The following is a 22,908-nucleotide window of genomic DNA, read 5'->3' as shown; positions in this document are numbered from 1 at the left end:
AATTTTTGAAAATGCAATGTAACTGAATAGATAATAAAAACTATTCACTGGAGTAGTTGCAGGAGAACACACACATACCAAGGTTAAGGAAGTTTGCAAGCTTTTGGAGCCAATGGCTCCTCCTCCTAGCAGAAGGGCTGAAGAGGAATAAAGAGAAAGGGAAGATCAGCATACTGTGCACCAGCTACACTGTAACCTCTTCACATCTGTGCCTGCCATACAAGAACAAGTAATGGACTCCCTGCAACAGTCTGTGTCATCCCACACTAATGGTGGCAGCCTAGCAACTGCTGGACTAGGGAATTACCCAGGCATGGCTAGGCCGCATTAGTACCACAACAAATGACTGCATTTGGGACAGTGCCATGGCTGGGAAGCATGGACTGTTGATTAATGGTGTTGCAATGTATTCAATGATGAACTGTGTTTCTGCACTACATTGGATGACCACTGTATGATGGCAACTTGGGATGAGCTTCCATTTGTCCATTGTTTTGAAGAGGCACAGCAGTGTTAACTCCTGCCACCATGGTATGGGGGAGCCACCAGGCATACTGCAGTATTCTCCCTCCCCCAGTTAGCCTCAAGGAATCGTTGTCTATTTTATATGGGCCAGTTGCGTATGTTGGTAAGTTTTAACTGAAATGTCTTTCATAGTAACAGCATTATTTCACACATAATTTTGCAATGAATTTAAAATTCAAATAAATGTTGAGTATGACTTAGATCATTACAAACAGAAAATGTGGCAAATTAACTTTTTGAAACACACAACAGCAAATTTTCATTTCACTCACAGTGTTTTCTCATATACACTCCATACTTACACACAAACACTGTAAATGGAACTAAACAGCATGGAACTTATGAGTTTCCCAGAAACAGCACAGTTGATAGCATTCTGATTCTGGTGGAGTTCCTGGGGTCTGGGACACCATCATACATATAACTGTCTGAGACAAATCTTCATTTCACTAGAGACTGTCTGTAGCCATAACCAACCAGCTTAAATTCCAAGCCCAACAAGGAAGTGCCTTCACAGTTAAATGTGCTGCTAGAGAGCTTTGATTTCTTGGTTCATTAGTTATTTCTGAACACACCCTCTGGGAACCAGCACCATGATTTTTACTGTGTTGGGAGAGTTCCATGAACTTCCATAAATCATGGTTATTTGGCATAGATTCCATAGTTTTGCCACCACCATCAACTGGGACAGCTACTGTGAGATTAGGCAGAAGAAAGACTGAAGACATTCCATGACTATTATATTTATAGTCAATTATGAGGCCAGTATGGCTGGATTCATATTTCCAATAGGCTGCCAGCTGGAAAGGTCAAGATCCTGCTACACTTTTTAGCTTTATCTTGTACTGTAAAATATCTACATTAAAGTAGAATGCTGATGGGTTCTGACATGATTGCCTTTTCAAGTACAGTACTTGGAGTGTCCTGACTTGGGGCACTTTCGCTGTAAGTCAGTTGATTGGACTCAAAAATCAGTTTATTGACACACTCAGTTTATGTCCACAAATGTGTTTCTGCAATCAATTAGCACTTTTTTTTTTTTTTTTTTAAAAAAAAGGTCCTTCTTGAAAATAAAGGAATGACTTCTTTGACAACTTAAGTTTTTTGGAGAATAACTCAAGTAAATCTCTGTTTGAGACTATCTTCTGAAAAGTTTTCTTACAATTGGTAAAGACTATCTCCTTAGACATTAACAGTAGGGAGAAAATTAAAGTTCCAGCTCACAAGCAATACAAGGAGTTCCAGCATTGGTTGTAATATGTGGTGGTCTTGGGTGGCAAGCGCGATGTCAAGTCTGGGTGGCGGTGCGGTGCTGGCGATCTTATAGTTCTGTTGTCAGAAATGGAACTGCCTGCTGCTCGCTGTGAGGGCAATTTTTCTACCTTTGTGGCAAATGAGTGAAGTTTGGCTGGTGTGTCTGTGGAGCTGGACCAATGACCCACATAGTGGTGCTACATTGTGGGTTGGTGATGTTGCAAGAGATCCCAAAAACACGTCCATACTGTCATGTATTGATTGGTTAGAGTCAATTGTGACGAGCTGTTTATTGGCTAGCATTCCCACAAGCATAAGTGTGTTACAAATTCTAGATGGAAACTGTGCAGGACTTAGATTGTTAGAAAGTACAGTAATAATTCCAGCAGGGAATGAGGGCACTGTGCCACTGGAAAACTTTATGTGATACTTTGTTTCATAGTAAGAGGTGGTGGTCCTGATGATGAACCTGCGTAACATCAACTGTGCAGAACTCCAAGCTTCTAACACTATTCACACAGGAAATTGGAGCTGGACTCATTCTCCCATGTGTAGATGGGCCCTCCCCTCATCTTGATGATGAACTTGTAACTGCAGCGATGCCCTATGTGGATGTGGTTGTTTTCAATGATTGCATTGATGGTAATGCTAGCTGTTGCATTTCACCAACATCAGAAAAATATCTCCCAGATCTGCATAGTGTGATGTTGTTTATGCAGATGGGCTGCTAACTGTAGGCTGAGTTGGGCACTGTAGCAGTGTATATGGATGATTTCCTTTTGTGTTTGAGGCACTAAATGCAGTCAGACAGACTTTGGAAGAGATACAGTCCCAAAAGATCACTACTTGGTTTCTCAACTAGTTGTTAAGAGACAGACTGTGAGCATTTGATATGAGACTCAAAGTCAGCAGATGAATCTCTTTTTGTTGTAACTGTAGCTACTGATGAAAGCAACATGTTTTCCTCCACTGGACAGAACTCGTTAACACTGGCACTCATTGGAGCATACCTTTTGCTTAATTTATGATTGTCACACAAATTTTGTGTTCCTTTTCATCATATGCATCAGTGTCTGAGCTTCAATAAAAGCTCCCTTTATCAAATTCCTAAGGACAAGGTTTAGGTTGATACAGTAGCCCTCTTCATCCACTTTAGGAGTTGGTGTCTCTGACTTCCTATTGTCATCTTTGTCTTCCCTGGAAGCATCTAAACTTCCATTCTTTTCATCTGACTTGTCTTCTTTGCTGCTAGAATTATCTGTGCCTACTTTCTTCTTTTTTGCCTTCTCTTTCTTTTGCTTCTCACACATGATTCTTAAAAACCCTTCTTTCATTGATGGCTTTTTGTCAAAAATGGTTCAAATGGCTCTGAGCACTATCGGACTTAACTTCTGAGGTCATCAGTCCCCTAGAACTTAGAACTACTTAAACCTAACCAGCCTAAGGACATCACACACATCCATGCCCGAGGCAGGATTCGAACCTGCGACTGTAGCGGTCGCGCGGTTCCAGACTGTAGCTCCTAGAACCGCTCGGCCACCCCGGCCGGTGAAGACTTTATATCATTCATCGTATTTTTGAGTAATCTTGCACCTGTCTCATAATGGATGAAAGCCCTGATATCCTAAATTCCTCAAATTAAATTATACATGGTCTTCCTAAGCCAGTGTATTTCATCTAAATGAACTGTTCAAGTAGTTTTTCACCAGTCATTTCCAAACACTGACGTTTGAAGTCAATATGTTTGTGTCTAATGAGTTCATGGTTGTACTGGAGATCATCAGCATAAGTGTTGAGAAATTCTTTCATCTGTTTCAGATCAGCATCCTCAATTTTTTGATAAATCGAGAAAGCCAATATCATTTTCCTTTCATACTCTTTCTTAATCATCTTGTATTTGTCTACCAGTGCTTTAAACTCTTCCTGCACATTCTTGAATTTTATTTCTTATTTTTCCAGTTCCTTAGGTGATGCATTTTCTTTTCTTTTTTTTAACTTTTTGTATTGCAAACCCCTTTGTGTGTATTTAACTTCAACCTTCTGTAATACTGGGGCTGGTGATGAAATAGCTTGGACCACTTCCAACATGCTTCCTTCATCCTCTTTAATCAATTTATGTATTTTCTTTGGCATATCTACTAACTTCCTTCACAATTTCAGTAACTTTCTTCACCATCTGCATGCCAAAATTTGACAATTTCTCTGCTGAAGAGTGTATAACTTACCAAACTTGAGCAAATGTTGTAACTGGTAGTGATTGAGAGAACTTGGATGGCTCAGTGGTATTCCACAGAAATCATGTGTTACCTGTCATGAGGCAATATTATGGCACAACTTTTGCACCCAAAAGTGATGGTTTTTTTGGATTTTCTGAGAAACTACCCATGAGCTAAAAGTGCTTTTATAAGCTGTTTAATGTCCACTCTAGACCATAATTAATGCACAAGAACCAATCAACTTGCTAAATTTGCATGGGCTGGAGGAAGTGTATAATATTTAAATTTTGACTCTCTACTGTAGGATAGCAACGTGTATAGCTATATAAATGATCACTAGGATAAGGGCTAACTAAAATGTCTTTATTGTTTGAACCTGAGATATGGCCCCCTAAAAAATCAAATTTTTGTGCATGGCATTTTGAAACATTTTAATACTGTGCACTTTCATGCACAGAGTGATAGCAAATACTTCAGCTCTCAAAAAGTCTGAATGAACTAGGAACTGTAGCAGGTCTTAAGAATTGTAATTGAACTGTCAATTACCACACATCATAAAAACCCAAACCGAGATCTCAGGTAGCCATGATAACTTTACAAGAGTGACTATATTTTATCAACAAGTTAAATATGCTCTTTTTGCTGTATAAGTTTTGTTTCCTTGTGAGCTATTAGGTACAAAGATCAAAACTTATGAATGTCTGTGCTGCATATTAATTTGCAAACAAGTAAGTGGTGTGAGAAAAATGACCTCAAATTTAACATTGCAACTACAGGAGGACCAATGTTCCCTTAAAAGGTGAGTCTTTTACTAGATTAAACTGATTTGTCTTTCATGTTTTAATTCAATAAATTTTAAGTTTTCAGTGTACTTTTCATAGTGTCATTTAGAAAGAACAATTAATAGGATGAAAGTGATTCATGATATAAATTAACATGTTTCCCTGTATATTAATTTTTATCCAAAATTTCTTGTAGCACATGCAAAAAATCATAAAATGCAAACCACTGATACCTGGTCTTTATGCATATTATTGATCAAAACCATATTAGTGTATGCATAGTTTGCATTTTTCCACTCCCAACTTACATATGCAATTCTTCCATGGAGTAAATAAGCTGGCTTAAAAATTTGGTCTGAAACAGTAAAATGGCCATTGTGCTAATATATCTATGAAAATAATCAATGTTTGAAAATATAATGTAATTGGATTGATAAAAATCCTTTGTTGTTGTTGTTGTTTTAGTCTTCACTCCTGAGACTGGTTTGATGCAGCTCTCCGTGCTACTTTACCCTGTGCAAGCTGCTTCATCTCCCAGTACATACTGCAGCCTACATCCTTCTGAATCTGCTTACTGTATTCATCTCTTTTTACCCTCCACGCTGCCCTCCAATACTAAATTGGTGATCCCTTGATGCCTCAGAACATGTCCTACCAACTGATCCCTTCTTCTAGTCAAGTTGTGCCACAAACTCCTCTTCTCCCCAATTCAATTCAATACCTCCTCATTAGTTATGTGATCTACCTATCTAATCTTCAGCATTCTTCCATAGCACCACATTTTGAAAGCTTCTATTCTGTTCTTGTCCAAACTATTTACCATCCACGTTTCGCTTCCATACATAGCTACACTCCATACAAATACTTTCAGAAACGACTACCTGACATTTAAATCTATACTCGATGTTAACAAATTTCTCTTCTTCAGAAATGCTTTCCTTGCCATTGCCAGTCTACATTTTACATCCACTCTACTTCAACCACCATCAGTTATTTTACTCCCCAAATAGCAAAACTCATTTACTACTTTAAGTGTGTCATTTCCTAATCTAATTCCCTCAGCATCACCCGAGTTCACTCGACTGCATTCCATTATCCTCATTTTGTTTTTGTTGATGTTCATCTTATATCCTCCTTTCAAGACACTGTCCATTGCATTCAATTGCTCTTCCAAGTCCTTTGCTGTCTCTGACGGAATTACAATGTCATCGGCAAACCTTAAAGTTTTTATTTCTTCTCCATGGATTTTAATATCTACTCCAAATTTTTCTTTTGTTTCCTTTACTGCTTGCTCAATATACAGATTGAATAACATCAGGGAGAGGCTACAACCCTGTCTGACTCCCTTCCAAACCACTGCTTCCCTTTCATGTCCCTCGACTCTTATAACTGCCATCTGGTTTCTGTACAAACTGTAAATAGCCCTTCGCTCCCTTTTTTTTTTACCCCTGCCACCTTCGGAATTTGAAAGAGAGTATTCCAGTCAACATTGTCAAAAGCTTTCTCTAAGCCTACAAATGCCAGAAACATAGGTTTGCCTTTTCTTAATCTAACTTCTAAGAAAAGTCGTATGGTCAGTATTGCCTCATGTGTTCCAATATTTCTACAGAATTCAAACTGATCTTCCCGAGGTTGACTTCTACCAGTTTTTTCATTCGTCTGTAAAGAATTCACGTTAGTATTTTGCAGCCGTGACTTATTAAACTGATAGTTTGCTAATTTTCACATCTGTCAACACCTGCTTTCTTTGGGATTGGAATTATTATATTCTTCTTGAAGTCTGAGGATATTTTGCCTGTCTCATACATTTTGCCCACCAGATGGTAGAGTTTTGTCAGGACAGGCTCTCCCAAGGCTGTCAGTGATTCTAATGGAATGTTGTCTACTACAGGGGCCTTGTTTCAACTTTGGTCTTTCAGTGCTCTGTCAAACTCTTCACGCAGTATCATATCTCCCATTTCATCTTCATCTACATCCTCTTCCATTTCCATAATATTGTCCTCAAGACATTGCCCTTGTATAGACCCCCTACATATTCCTTCCACCTTTCTGCTTTCCCTTCTTTGATTAGAACTGGGTTCCCATATGAGCTCTTGATATTCATACAAGTGGTTCTCTTTCCTCCAAAGGTCTCTGTAATTTTCCTGTAGCCAGTATCTATCTTACCTCTCGTGAGACAAGCCTCTGAATCCTTACATTTGTCCTCTAGCCATCCCTGATTAGCCATTTTGCACTTCCTGTCGATTTCATTTTTGAGACGTTTGTATTCCTTTTTGCCTGCTTCATTTACTGTATTTTTGTATTTTCTCCTTTCATGAATTAAATTTAATATTTCTTCTGTTACCTAAGGATTTCTACTAGCCCTGGTCTTTTTACCTACTTGATCCTCTGCTGCCTTCACTACTTCATCTCTCAAAGCTACCCATTCTTCTTCTACTGTATTTCTTTCCCCCATTCTTGTCAGTTGTTCCCTTATGCTCTCCCTGAAACTCTGTACAACCTCTGGTTTAGTCAGTTTATCCAAGTCCCATGTCCTTAAATTCCAACCTTTTTGCAGTTCCTTCAGTTTTAATCTACAGTTCATAATCAATAGATTGTGGTCAGAGTCCACATCTGCCCCTGGAAATGTCTTACAACTTAAAACCTGGTTCCTAAATCTTTGTCTTACCATTATATAATCTGTCTTCTTCCATGTATACAACCTTCTTTTATGATTCTTGAACCAAGTGTTAGCTATGATTAAGTTATGCTCTGTGCAAAATTCTATCAGGTGGCTTCCTCTTTCATTTCTTACCCCCAATCCATATTCTCCTACTATGTTTCCTTCTCTTCCTTTTCCTACTATCAAATTCCAGTCACCCATGACTATTAAATTTTCATCTCCCTTAATTATCTGAATAATTTCTTTTATTTCATCATACATATATTCAATTTCTTTGTAAAATCCTCTGTATATACCTTTATATGTGTATTCTCGTGCCGCCACCTGGTGAGTAGATTTTTTTATCTAAAAGAAGGCTATCTGATGTACAGCATGACTTATTCCAAGAGAATAAAGAGCTTAATATTATGATGGTTCCTAGCCTCTGTATTTGCTTCCTCAATGTTAAAGAAAATATAAATCATTCTGGCTGCTGGATTTTAATATATGAACACAACACAAGAACTGGACATTCTGTTCATTTATCGAACAGTAAGCTAACTAAGATTCATAACATCCACTAATATATTGGCCACAGACTTTTCAACAGACTTCCAAAGACAGACCATTCTGTTTCCTGCAGTACATTTAAAATAGTCTTAGGGAAAAAAAAGAATATTACTCAGTAAAAGAGAATGAGGAATTACATTCAACTGGCATAAAGTTCTGTCACACTAAGTTGTAACACCAGAGAATGCTAGAAAATACAAATAATCTATATCAAATGGTTTGTCAACAGATTCCTGCACATGTAATATTGACATTATATGTAACACAATATCATTGACACAAATGTCGTGAGATTTTACATATTCCTTCTTTTAGCTGCATAGGTAAATATTTACACCAATAACATCTGCAATGTTCAAAGGTGAATAAACAAATATATTTGTGAAGATCAGTTATGACAATCCTTCCATGAAATATGTTATTTTATTTTACTGTATATCATTCAACTTATTTGTTCTAACTGTATACTCATTTCTGTAAATATGGCACAGATCCAAGAAGAGCTACAGTTAAGTGAGGATTTCTTAAGCAGATGAGACATCTGCTGCACCACATGTGAATTAGCAACATAATCATTACCATCTAATATGGTGGGATATCAACTAATAAAGTTGTGAGAAAAAGGGGAAAGTACAAGCCAATGTGCAAAAGCCTATACTTTCAGTCTACAAAAGAAAATCCAAATGAGAAACACCTTTACTGAAATGCTGTGTGGAATCTCCCTTCCATAATTTTACAGTAAATTTTGATATTAATATAATCAATAAACATTAATTCATTAACAAATGACTGTATGGCAGCTATTTGAATTGGACAGATTGCTGCTTGTCACACAGAGGAGGCAATGAGTGGACGGCAGGCACACTGAAAAGAATGCTGCTGTCAGACAAAGCCCTATTTTTTTCTGTAATCTTGTCTGGCACATGGTGTCCCACCTAATGTATATAGCACTAAAACTGACTTTCATGCTGTCACTCATCCTATTGCAAAACCTTCACCTTTTCCAATTCTGTCAGTCCCTCACCCTCACCAATCTGGTCCTTGATAACCATACAATCCAAGCTCAGACCATACTTGACAGCCTATTACTCTGTCACCACAACATCCTGAGTGCCATCACTGTAACAGGAACTATTGTCCTTCACCAGCTGAATTAGCATTTCCAACACCCCCTGACCATGCCCTACTGGCATACTCTGCATATACTGCCTAACACATCCTCATAAACTTCCTCCTCCCTCCACGAAATGCACCACTTCTGAACACACAGCTCTCAACACTGTTGTCTGTCTTTCTGACAGAACTCCCTTCTTTCCTTTTTTTCCTGATAAATCTTTCAGGGCCTCACTTCTAACCTTGTCACACCTTTCTTCCTAAATCCCTCCTCAGTCCACCATACCTGTATGGAACATACCGCCACCCGTAACCCGAAAAACAGTCCAGACCTTAACATCCTTCCTGCACACAAAGGCTCAGCCACAGAGGTCCTGAATTGTAGTGCCTATGTGGATGAGGGTCTCCACCAACTTTCTGCCATCTCTGCATTCAAACCTTACAACCATGAGTACATACCAGAAGTCTAATATGGCTTCAAGCAGCTTTTCAATGCCTTAGGTCCATCCCAAAACCTGACATCCCAAAACCATCTTCCTAGATGTTGATCTCCATATCTCAGATGGCTCCTTAAATAGGTTATCCATACCAAGCATATCAACTGCCAGCAGTACTGCCTATCCCTCCTCACACCAGCAGCCTCTGCACTTCTACCTTTTACCAACTCTCTACACTCCACAAACCCAATTCAACAACTGGCTATCCCACTGTGGCTGGGTACAATGATCCCACAGAACAAATCTCTGCCTTTGTTGGCCAATACCTCCAAACTGTTGTCTATAATCTCCCATTGTACAATCAAAACGCTGCTCACTTCCTTCACTGCCTCTCCACAGTTCCTGTTCCATTACCACCAGACTCCTTGCCAGTCATTGTAGATGCAATGACCTTGTATACCAACATCCCCCACATCCATGGCCTTCCAGTTATGTGTCTGTGCATGCAAATGTGAGTAGTTTTGCTAGAAAAATAGCTAACTCAAAAGATAGTCAGAATAATCTTTGTGATACAAAACTGACCACCTCTTCCTACTCCTCATAGCCACCCATATCCTGACTTATAAATATTTCACTTTTGAAGGTGAAATCTATAAACAAAGTCATGGTACAGCCATGGGTGCTCAGATGGCACCATCCTATACCAATTTATTTATGGGCCATCTGGAGGAGTCATTCCTATCCAGTCAACACCTAAACCTCTTGTCTGATTCAGATTCATTGATGACATTTTTATCATCTGGGTTCATGGCAAGGGCAACCTTTCCTCTTTCCTCCATAACCTCAACATTTTGTCCCAAACGCACTTCATATGGTCTTTCTCAACTCATCAAACCGTCTTCCTAGATGTTGATCTCCATATCTCAGATGACTCCTTAAATAGGTTATCCATATCAAGCATATCAACTGCCAGCAGTACTGCCACTTTGACAGCTGGCACCTGCTCCATGTGGAAAAGTCTGTTCCTTATAACCTCACCTTCCTTCGGGCACTGTGTGTGCAGTAGAAATATATCAATAACCTTACCAGAGATTTTACTGACAGACAATATCCTATCCTGCTCTTTCATAAACAAAGCTGTGCCATCTCCTCCTCCAACACCAGGAAAACCTATTAACCAACCAACAATCAAGCACTCCTCTGATCATCCTGTATCGCCCTGCCTTTCAAAAGCTCAGCCACATTCTCCCTCAGGGTTTTGATAACCTTTCATCATACCCCGTGTATTGAATATATTACCCAAAAACCTGTCCATATCACCTACTGCACTACCCACACAACCTACAGAATATACTTATCCATCCTCATTCCAATGCTCCTCCCAATTATCCACCCTATGGGTCATTCCCCTGTGGTTGGTCCACACAGTAGACTTGTCCCATACTCCCACCCACTACCTCCTAATGCAGTCCAGTCATAGCAATTTCCTACCACTAAAAGAGAGGTCACAAGTGAAAGCAGCTGTGTTATATATCAGCTGTGCTGCAATTGCTGTACTGTGTTCTGTGTGGGCATGACAAGTAACTAACAGTTTACTTGTATGAATGGTCACTACCAAATTGTGGCAAACAACAAAGTTTACCATCCAGTTACTAAAAATGCTGCACACTACAACACAAGTGATTTCAACAGCTGCTTCACTATCTGGGCCATTTAAATACTCAGTCCCAGCATAAGTTTCTTTGAACTATGTAGATGAGAATTGTCTCTCCAGAATACCCTAAGTCCTTGCAGTCCCCCTGCCCTAAACTTTTGCTAATCTGTCCCACTGCCTCACCTAACCTTTTCCCTCCCTCCATCTGTCGACGCCACTACTTTTCAGTCCAGATGTTGCACTGCCTTCTCCCACCACATTCCCCCTCCTCTCCCCCACTGAGGGCATTCTGTATCTCTCTCCTCATTGTCTCTCTCTCTCTCTGCCGCTTATCCCCCTCTTTATCCTCCCATACCCCACTCTTTCTCCTCCCTTTTCTAACACTCTCCTTTCTCTCTCTGTTACCTTTCTCCCTCTTCATCTCCATCTTCCTCTCCTCCCCCTCCCCCCCCACCCTTCCTAAAACTCTTTTTGCTCTACTCTCTGTACTCCTCTCATCTTGTTGTGTAGCCACTGAGTCATCTGTTCAAAGACCTGCCTCTTGCCCACTACTTTCTCTTTGTATTCCCAGTTACATCTGTTCTGGCAACTGCTTTTAAGAATCGAGTATCAATAATTGGTCTTGTCATGGCCATGGAAATGCTTATTTGGATATCTATGTGGTTGTGCATGTGAATGTGAGTAGTTTTGCTGGAAAAATAGCAAGAACTCAAAAGATAGCCAGAATAATGTTTCCTGTTACCTGTCTCTGTGCTCCATGCATTGGTTCACTGTAGGTGGGTGTTGCCTTTCCATTATTTTATGTACCGACTGAGTCCTTTGTCAGGTATAGACAAAACACCAACATTCTCATATGCATAAGACACACACATATGGCCACTGTCATCACAAGATGCTAAAATTTGATTGTGACTGTATCAGGGATGGGTAGTGAGGATATAGGACAGACATGGGGCACGGAGGAGAATGGATGGCAAGGTAGGGGTGAGGGAAGATGCTAGTGGTGCCTGTCAGGGTGTGCAGGAACATGGTGAGGACAGAATTGCGGACTGCTAGGTGCAACATTAGGAGGCTGCATTTGATGGAGGAGGGTGGAAGGGAGTGGGGAATTATAGAGGGGAAAGGAGAGAAGCAGAGAAAGGGAGAGGACTATGCAGCTGCACTGATGGGATAGAAGGCATGCATAGGGCTCAAGTGGAAGCAGGGAATGTGATAGGCAGGTGGAGGACATAGACTAGAGATGGCTGAGGCCAGGGGATTTATGGGAATGAAGCATGTGTTGCAGAGAGAATTCCCAGTTGCACAGTTCAGATAAGCTGGCATTGATGGGAAGGCTCCAGATGATATCCAATTACAGGTCATGATAGGAGAAATATGTTTGCCACTATTATCCCTACTCCTCCCACAGAAGTATTCTATCACCCAACTAACCTTCACAATATCCTTGGCTGTCCATATTCCTCCCATTGTCCCTAACTCCCTTGCCTTGTGACTCATATGCCTGCAAACAAACCTAGATGTAAGACCTGTCCCATACATCTTCCCACTACCACTTACTCCAGTCCTGTCATAGGCATCTCCTATCCCACCAAAGGTAGAGCTTCCTGTGAGAGCAATCATGTAATCTACCTATTTAGCTGCAGCCACACTGAAGTGTCCTATGTGTCCAGTAACAAATGACCTGCTTGCTTTTATGGCCACAGCCAAACAGTGACCATGTGTCAACTGGACCAACCAGTTGCTAATCATGCCACCCAACTCATTATACTTGACTTCAACAACTGTGTCACAGCCGGTGGCATATGGATTCTTCCCAGCAACATCAGATTTACTGAACTGTGCATGTAGGAACTCTTCCTGCAATATATCCTTCATTCCCATAATCCCCCTTCCCTCAACTTTCACTAGCCCCTGTCTCCAACTACCACTATCCCTGCTTCAATCCAGCCCTACACATGTCTTATATCCTGCCAACACACCCACATAGTCCTTCATCTTCTGTACTCCTCTTCTCTACCTTTTACTCCCTCCCCCCTTCCCCCTCTCTCCCCACTCCCCAAAAATCTCCTAATTTTGTACCTAGCAGTCCACTAACAACCTACATCCACTATGTTTCTGCGCACTCCCACAGGCAGCACGAGCTTCTTCATCCCCCCCCCTCTCACACATACCCATGCATCTTCTGAATCTGCACTACTTACCCCAGCTGAGAGCACTGCTCACCTCAGACACAGTCACAGTTGGGCCTTTACACCCACAGACAACAGTGGCCATATGTGTGTGAGTTCTGCATGTGTGAATGTGTATGTGTTTTGTCTACATTTGACGAAGGACTTAGTCCAATAGCTAATGACAACTAGTAGTCTCTTTTAAGCATGCCACCAATACAATGTGCTTCAATTTCATTACTGTTTCATAGACTGTGCCATCTGGATTCTTTTCAGCAGCATTAGCCTTCCTGAACTGTGCAGCTGTGTACTCTCCCTACAACATATGCCTCATCTCATGGTAGTTCTTGTTGTTCATCTGCCTATCCTCTTCCTTGCTCTCATCACAGTACTACAAAAACCTTCTGTGCTGCCAGTGCACCTACGTAGTCATTTTCTCAGCTTTACTTCTCTCCTCTATTCCCTCCCTCTCCCTCTACACCCTCCCACCCCTCCCTTGCACTACACTCTGATGTTAACAGTGCTATCCTGCTCCCACCACATCCCTGCATGCTCCCAAATGTAGAACTGGCTGCTTCCCCACCCTTAAATGATACCCCCTCTCCTTCTCCCCATCTGCCACCACTTCTTTACCCCCACTACCCACTCCAAATGGAATGCTACTCACGTCGAACACAGCCTCATTTGGGCCTTTGCACCCAGAGACAGTGGCCACATGTGAGTTGTGTAGACATGTGTGAGATTTTTGTTTCTAATGAAGGACTTGGTCGAAAAGCTGAAATATTCTAGCACCCTATTTTGTTGTGCCTATCAGTGATTCAGGGCCTCCCCTGTGATGTGAATAGCAATATATTATTTCCATATTGTTGTTGTTCCATACTGGAATTTCCATTGGGTCATTTTACAGCATAGTTAAGCCTGACCAGATTTTACATTATTTTACTGGTAGCGTAGTGTAGTAGCTGTGACCAAAGCTATCCAAACCTATCAAAGGCAGCATCATTCTTCAGAGCTCATTTTTGTACAGTCTGTCTAATTTAGCTCTATCAATCAACTGGTACCACAGGGAAATAGCTTTCTACAGTTATGAGAGTAAAGTAATACCTCAACCAGTCAGCTGTGCACGTATTTTCACCTGGGATTACTATCACAGAACATTACAAGGAGATGCTAGGTATGCACATCTATGCACATTTTCAAAGTGACTCCCATTCAATGAGATAAACTTCTTTTTTAGTGTTACTTGGACAATTTTTGATTGCCTCAACTTTTGGAATAATGTTATATAATTTAGAGCATATTTTGCATTTTAGTAGGTATTACCTGTATTATTTGTCAATGTTAGAATCATCTCTTTGGTTTCACCTCGGCAAACTTTCCCAAAATCCAGAAGCTCCTCTGAGACATGAATGGTAGGGAAGATAACAGATATCTTTAGTGGTATGTACTGTAAATACATAGAATAGAATGTGTGCAAATTAATTTGCTGGAGTGATTCTTCTAATAAGACAAACACAGGCAAGTTTAAAAGGATAAACAAACCTGATGAAGAAATTTGTGTTGAGTCACTGAAATGCAACTTTCAAATTCAACCACTTTCTGTTTTTTTGCCGTAATCAGTTCTTTACTCTTAGGATCCTGAAGTGCTAAAAGAGCTTCTGCAACATAATTTTGGTTAATTTTGCACTGGACAGTTAACTGAAATAAGAAATAAAATACGTGAGAGGGGCAGTTTAAGGAAATATGGTCCAAAAACTAAAAATAATAACGAGAACATAAAAGTAATGTAAAGGTACATAACAGAAACAGCTTCTGCCATCAATAACTAACAGCTTCTCATAGTTTTCTAGCTTTCTGGTTACCTTAAATTCTAACCCCTTTCCTGCCTTGTTCACGTTTGTTGAAGATATTTTCATAACCATATGTAGGGCCATGATACTTAGTCATTGTGCTTCTGCATGCTCAGCATCTCGTTTCCTATCCATTTCAAACCACCTACCTCTATGTTAACATCCACATCTCTGATAGCTCCACAAAAACATCAATTCATATAAAAACTGCTTTATACCGGTCATCATTCCACACAAAAAAGTTCTCCCATACAGTCTAACAACCTGTGATGGCACATCTGCAGTAACAAGCAATGTCTTGCCCAGTGTGCTGAAGAACATTTGAAGACAGGCACTAACATTTAATCCTAGTCCATAATATGTTAGTGTGCCAATCTAATTTATGAAATATTCCAGTCAAGCTTTATACCACACATACTCCTATTTCCTGTTGATGGCCCAAGCACTTCACCTGTACTGTGCACTTACCAAGAACATCCTTTTCCCATCAAGTCACAAAAATATCCTATCCTGTAATGACATGGTCACTTATGAAATGGATCATCTCATATACCACCTCTGCTATAATTTCTGTGCAGTGTTTTATGTTGACATGACTGCCAAGTGGCCTCATCTGATTAATGGGGTCATACAGAGCTACCAGAGCACTCCAGTAATCTGTCTTTTCACAAAGTCACCCTAAACACACTATGTCAGGTTTGGGTTGTAGCCAATATTTGATTTTCCAGGGCAGAATCCCACTTGCTAGTGAACAAATTTTTCTTTCATTATGTTTGTGATAAGTGGAGCATTTTATTTCTTATACTTAATGGAATGATGGAATAATGACACAGACAGGAATTTTTTGACTCATTTCATTCCTCCCCTGGTTTTGACACAACAACTGGCCTGACCTTCCTTCATGTCTCTGGGATGTGCAAGTAGTAAGATAAACTTTTATTGTCTCCAGTAACCATTTCATTGATTTATATTCAAAGTTAATTTTTATTTATTTATTTTATTCAACCATTAGTTTCTTGATACCAGCTTTTCTGTTTTGCTTACTGTTAGATATTACCTACTCCAGCTCAGCCACTGTGGATGTATTTGCAAGGAAGCTGGAGACCTCTTAATGGTTTCTAAAGTCATGTCTGTTGTGATTTTGCAGCTGAACAGCAATTGGTGTACAGTCACTTATGTGAAATAATTGCAGGCATCTGTGGGATCTCCACTGAGTTTTTCTGAACTGTTACCAGACTACACTGCTTTCCACTTTGATGATGAGACTGTTTGCTAGTTTGCTCTACTTTGTCTTTCAGATTTTGGTTAAGACAGTGTAACAGTTCTCCACCTGCATGTATGGCCTCTTCAGCAAATGGATTGTTCTGGTGAAGCTCCTGGTGTGGTATGGGTAGAGGTTTGGTAGTCCCTATCCAGCATCCTCACAGTATTAATCTGTTTGAAATTAGCTTGGTGAGATCTGTGAAGTCATAGTCTCCACACTTTTGTGGTATTCTATCTAGCTCTGTGCCAAGACCCTTTCTGAAGCAGTTCCAGTTGACTCTTGAAGTGTACCTCCTCTAACTTCACCACAGTGATGAGAAAATACATTATGGGTCTGTGCTATGTGTGAGGAGTCCAAGGTCTTGTTAGGATTGTACAGTCATCGCTATGTGCCACTGTCAGATGAGAATGGCAGTTTTAGTGTCACAGATCAGCATTTGTTTCTAAGCCACTTATCATGCTTTTAGTGCAGCTCCATTGTCGTATGACTCCTAGTAACAAAATTTCATTCACTACTTCTTCTGTCATTGTTTTTATTTCTTAATTTAACGAACATAATTGTATTCCCTGATGGCAGAAGTAATTTTCTCCTGTTTCAAAGCCAGTGTTATTTATTTCTATGACAACAAGAACGACAGAGCAATGTTTTAATACAAACACTCCAGAATTCCATATGTAATTTATACCTATTTATATAAATAAAAGATGATTCTGCCCTCCTTTATTTTGAAGAGACTTTATGAGAATTTTCTTATTTTTACCAAACTTTGGCTAACAAAATTGTAAATTGTTTTATTTGTATACATTATCTTAACCATGACCAAAAAAGTTAATGTTATCTATTCTGAATTTATACCAATTACTGCTTTGTTAAATTGTAGGAATAAAATAGTAGGACTAAAAGAGTAAAATAACACACAAATAAAGGTGCACAGTATACAAGAATTATTACTTGATAGTCCAGGTTCATTTACGTGGTGCCTATGACACAGCCTGATGACATTTCTGTTCCTGAGAATACTCGATAACCTTGAAACTTGATTGGACTTTACAGTTAAAAAAATAAGATAAAATTGATTTCTAAAACAACTAACTTTGCTAAATGACATTTCAGACACATAATAAACAAGGAAGAAGAGTGTGCAAGATACAGGAGCCAGTCAAAATACCCAAATACTTTGAAAAAGGCAGGGCCTAACAGGTGTGAATATTACTGAAGAAATTCATCTAGTTATTTAATTTATTTACATTTTCTTTGCATGAAGTCACCACAATGGCTTTTTCAAATGCCAGAAATAATAGCACAACAGTAATTGCACTTACAAAATATTTTATATTCTGCAACTGTTGCATCTCATGCCTATTTTGTCCATTTATTACATTACAACTAGTATGCTACTGGTTTATGAATATAAACACTTTTCTATCAGAAAAGATTTTAATTTTGTTTGAAAATCATTCCCTGTACACATTCTTAGAGAGTTTGGTGGTTTGTTAAAGCAAATCAAATCATGGATGTGTGGGCTTCTGTCATTTTTATTGTTGTACCTTGCTGGAAAGTTTAATAAGTTATGGCTGCAGTATACAGACCAAGTTATTTTCAAAATAACAGAAAACCTGAAACTTCCTGGCAGGTTAAAACTGTGTGCCGGACCGAGACTCGAACTCTGGACCTTTGCCTTTCGCGGGCAAGTGATCTACCAACTGAGCTACCCAAGCATGACTCATGCCCCATCCTCACAGCTTTTCTTCTGCCAGTACCTCATCTCCTACCTTCCAAACTTTACAGAAGCTTTCCTGCGAACCTTGCAGAACTACCGCTCCTGAAAGAAAGGATATTGTGGAGACATGGCTTAGCCACAGCCTGGGGGATGTTTCCAGAATGAGATTTTCACTCTGCAGTGGAGTGTGCGCTGATATGAAACTTCCTGGCAGATTAAAACTGTGTGCTGGACCGAGATTCGAACTCTGGACCGTTGCCTTTCGCGGGCAAGTGTGAGCACTCATCACAGAGTATGACACAATCGTAGGTAGATGTGAATGAAGATGTGTGGAGCTATTTGAGCATGGGGAGGGGCACACAAATGCACGAGATGTGTGAGCATATGCACTTAACTAATGTGGGTAGGGTGGAGGAGGGCGGAAGAGGATCAGAGCCCTCAACATACTCTGCAGGAAGGATCAAAGGTTAACCATACAGTGCAGCAACTACAGATGATTCAAAATCCTCTTTGAAGGTGGTACATATGCCCAAGAGGACGCACAGTAACATTTCTGCGCAGCCACTGATGTGACACAAGAGTGCCACTTTCAGAGTGCGATGCAAATGTTCTATAAGTCCGTTACTTTAGGGATAGTAGGCACTGGTGCGAAGCTTGGCAGTACCCCACAGATTACAGAGCTTAGCAAAAAGGAGTGATCCAAACAGTCAACCCTGATCTGCAGTGACTGATGATGCACTGCCAAAGTGGGCCAGCCAGGTGTAAAGAAATGTATGGGCCGATCTGTCTAGTCCAGTTGATCATAGAGAAAATGTATTTGAAACCTTCCAATGGGGGCAGGGGATCAACTAGGTCAAAATGGATGTGGCAAAAACATCCTTTTAGGATGACAAAATGTCCAAGATAAGGTAGTGCCTGTTGACCAACCTTGCTATGTTGGCAGGCAATACATGTGCACACCCAGGTATGGCAGTCACTTTTCATGTCAAGCCAAACAAAGCACTCACTAAGCAGGCACATGGTGGCTTTTATGCATGGATGGTCCACATTGTGAATGATATTGAAGATTGTGCAATACAAGGCAGAAGGAACTAGGGGTTGTACTGGACCAGTAGAACTGTCACACAACACTGGAGTAGCTGAGCCAAGTAGGAGTCAGAATTCCATTATAAAGAATGTAGACAAGTCTTGTAACAAATTCTGTACATCTGGATCTTGTTGCTGCAAGTAAGCCTGCTCATCCATTTCAAGAGGAGAAGTAATGGAGTTAATTCTCAACATGCGCCTGAAAATGTTTAGCATGCCCATAAACCTGCAAAGATGTGGTAGGTTTCAGGTAATGGTAGCCCAGAGATGAAGGCATAGAATGCCCTCAGGAGTAACTTCATGATCAAGGAACATGATACCATTATGATGAAGTTGACTTTTATCTTGATTAATTTTAAGACCATTGTCTGCAAGGACATGTAACGTATGCAATAAGTGTTTCTTGTGTTTGTTATTGGAAGAGGAAAAGATAAGGATGTCATCCAGATATGTATAGCAGAATGGCAGTAGGGAAAGTAGAGAATCAATAAATCACTGCGAGGTTTGGGTGGCATTTTTCAGTCTGTAAGGTGTGAAATAATATTTGAGTAGGCTGAGTGGTATAATGTTGGTCATTTTCAGGGCATCATCAGTTTGCATAGGGGTTTGATGGTAAAACTTGTGGCAGTGTCTGACACTAAGCACATGTGCTCCATACAGCTGTTGTGCAAAGTCTCGGATGTGTGGAAGGGAACAGTTATTAATTACTGTGCTCATGTTTAGTGTGCAGTAGCTTCTGATCAACCTGTAGGTACCATCTCTCTTAGAGACCAGGTGGACAGGTGAAGACCAGTTACTAGAAGAGCGGTGGTCTATACCCATGTCTAACAGTTGCTGCACAGGGGCCTTAGTGTGGTGCAGTTTGTTAGCTGTCAGCTGCCTTGCCTTCTAATGGACAGGAGGGTATTCTGTGGTCATTAACCTATGACAGGCACCATTTGAAATAGCCATGAGCTGAGAAGAGGGGGTGGGAACATAACACACAATGCTCATACATGAAGGGTCACTGATGTGTCAAATCCATGGCTTGGGAGTGTGTTTTTTCATCAGCCAAAGTTGCAGCAGGCAGTACCAAAGTAGGAAGAGCACTGACTATGCAAATTTCACATGTCAGGTTGTTGGATGCATCCATTACCAGTAGATGGAGTGTATTGTTGCTGGCATGAAGAGCATCGATGTCATGATGATGGAGTAAGAGCTCAATCAGGGAGTTGGCAAGTTGAGCTGTCAGATGTGTACACTCTGATGACAGATGGACAAGCTTGTTACATCAAGATGTGGGGGCTGTAGCCAGTGGAATGAAGCAACCTGCTATGCATGTGCCAGAAGTATGCTGCAACAGCACGACAGACTAGATGTCCAGTGAGAGGCAGAAGTGATTAAGGAAGTCAGTCCCAAGAACAGGACTCTCGACATCTGCCACAAGGAACTTCCATGGGAACTCTCATCTGGAGCAAGCTGAAGCTGTAGCATGGCTCCACTGTGAACTTTGATATCTGAATTATTAGCTGTATGGAGGGTACCAGGTGTGGGCAGGATGCTCAATGGAGTGAGAGTTGGTGGGATAACACTTGCATCCATGCTGATGTCAATCTGGAAGCATGTGTAAGTAAACCTGTCAAGCATGTAGAGGCATAAAGACATGAGATGAACATTGTATGATGACTGATTTTGGAATAGGTAGAGTGAGCAGTAGTACGTGAAGTTCTGACGTCCACTGCCACAGTGTGCTAGGAGCCGTTGAGAGTAGAAGGTGTAGAGTGGGAGTGGAGAGTGCAGATAGCGCAACTGGTCTGCTGTTAGTGGCTGCTCTGCTCCATCTCATGATGTGCACAATCTTGCGTGGCCTACTCTGGGTGAGCAAGAAGGAGGGGTAGCTGTATCCACAGCAGAACTGTCAATATAGGTAGCAGAATCTATTCTTGCAGAAGTGATGAGCTGGCAGTGCCACTTGTTTGATATATGTAATCTGCATGTCAGAGTCTACATTCCAATGGTTCTGTAGAGAAAGGTAAGAGCTGCAGCTAGATGTCATATGGAAGCTTGACTATCCAAACCACCCACAAGGCAGTACCCTGCAGGTTGTTAGGATTGACAAAGGCATATAGGTGATGCCAGAGTTGAGAGGGCAACCTTTTGCTGATAGTTTACACATAAATTATGTGGTAAAGTGCTCAATGAAGGCAGTACACTCAAATGAATGAGGATGGGGTGCAAAAATGGAATGGTGCCTCACATCTCAGCAGTAGTGGGAGGGGCACTTTGGGACATCACACATTGTGGCATGTGGCATGTGCAGTAGACAAGGATGATGTGGGTGTGAACGCAGATGGCAGGGAAGACATGAATGGCCTGGTAGGATTGGCCATGACTACTGTACTGAGTAGATGGGGTGGCTCTGCCTGAAGAGCAAAAAAATGACGCAACATTGGGAGAGGTAGATTCTTAATTGCTGTGCAGTTTGTTGTGGGTTCAAGACACTGGGATCCTGTTTGATGACCACTTACTCAAGCTGAGCATTCATTGTCTATAGTGTCGAAAATAGCTGCCATCAGTGGGGGAGGGGGGGGGGGGGGGGGAGGTGACGGAACCCAACGCAGGGATATTAAGGTGGTATGTGAGGCTGTGAGTGCATAGTTAAAAGTGTCCAACATATTTGTGGTGACACTCTGTACTGCACATGAATGAAGAGGTTGACACATGACATCTGATGTGTGATACGATGAGGAAGCACTGTATGGCAAAACATTTTTCACAACAAACAACAATGATCATTGTGGAACAACAACATGGCATGGGAATGCAGAATAATGGGTTACCAGTGTGCATACTCAATACTATACTACAACCAGAAGTACCAGAGCCATACTATTAAATAGTAAACACTTTGTTAACAGAGCATTTTTAATATCAGATACAAAAATGACACAGAACATGGCTGAACAAGAGCATACTGAGAGTAAATCAATGAAGTTGTTCCTCACAGAGGTGGTGGTTGACTTGTACTAACTTGTTGACTGCCACCATACATGTAAGACAATACTGACCATACAATTTATCATACAAGATATGTTAAATACAGTTAAATTTATGTTTATAGCCGATGTACTTTCACTCATGATCTGCACGATTTCAGAGATTGCATGTCTGTACAGTTCACAGGTACGCTTATAGAGGCCACCTGGGTTGGCCTCTGGGATGCTCTGGTGAGCCGCCAAAGAAACAGTATTATTTAAGCAACCACAAACAAATGTTTGGCCTATAACCTGTATTACCATTGTTCAGTCAGTGCATTCAGAGTTATACACAACCAGTACTTCATGGTATCTTACGTGTTTCTCTATAAAGTACTATGTTCTTGCCACAACAAACTGGGTGACGAGTGAGGGTTTCATTTTCTCCGCTTGTTAATGTCAGAGCTAAGTCATCTTACAAACATTTTGATGAAAGAAATACTCCAGTATATCGAGGGGCATCTGTTGAGAGGCCAGACAAACTTGTGGTTCCTGAAGAGGGGCAGCAGCCTTTTCAGTAGTTGCAAGGGCAACAGTCTGGATGATTGACTGATCTGGCCTTGTAACAATAACCGAAACGGCCTTGCCGTGCCGGTACTGCGAACGGCTGAAAG

At 40.7% G+C, this 22,908-nt stretch overlaps 1 pseudogene; it reads right to left on the bottom strand.

Annotated features, from left to right (window-relative positions):
- Positions 1-864: 864 nt before the first annotated feature.
- Positions 865-22,908, bottom strand: part of LOC124788466 — a 72,390-nt pseudogene continuing 50,346 nt past the window's right edge.

Source organism: Schistocerca piceifrons, chromosome 3 (assembly GCF_021461385.2).
Source record: "Schistocerca piceifrons isolate TAMUIC-IGC-003096 chromosome 3, iqSchPice1.1, whole genome shotgun sequence".
Lineage (NCBI taxonomy): Eukaryota > Metazoa > Arthropoda > Insecta > Orthoptera > Acrididae > Schistocerca > Schistocerca piceifrons.
The sequence above is the reverse complement of the archived record's forward strand: the minus strand, read 5'-3'. Positions and strand labels throughout refer to the sequence as shown.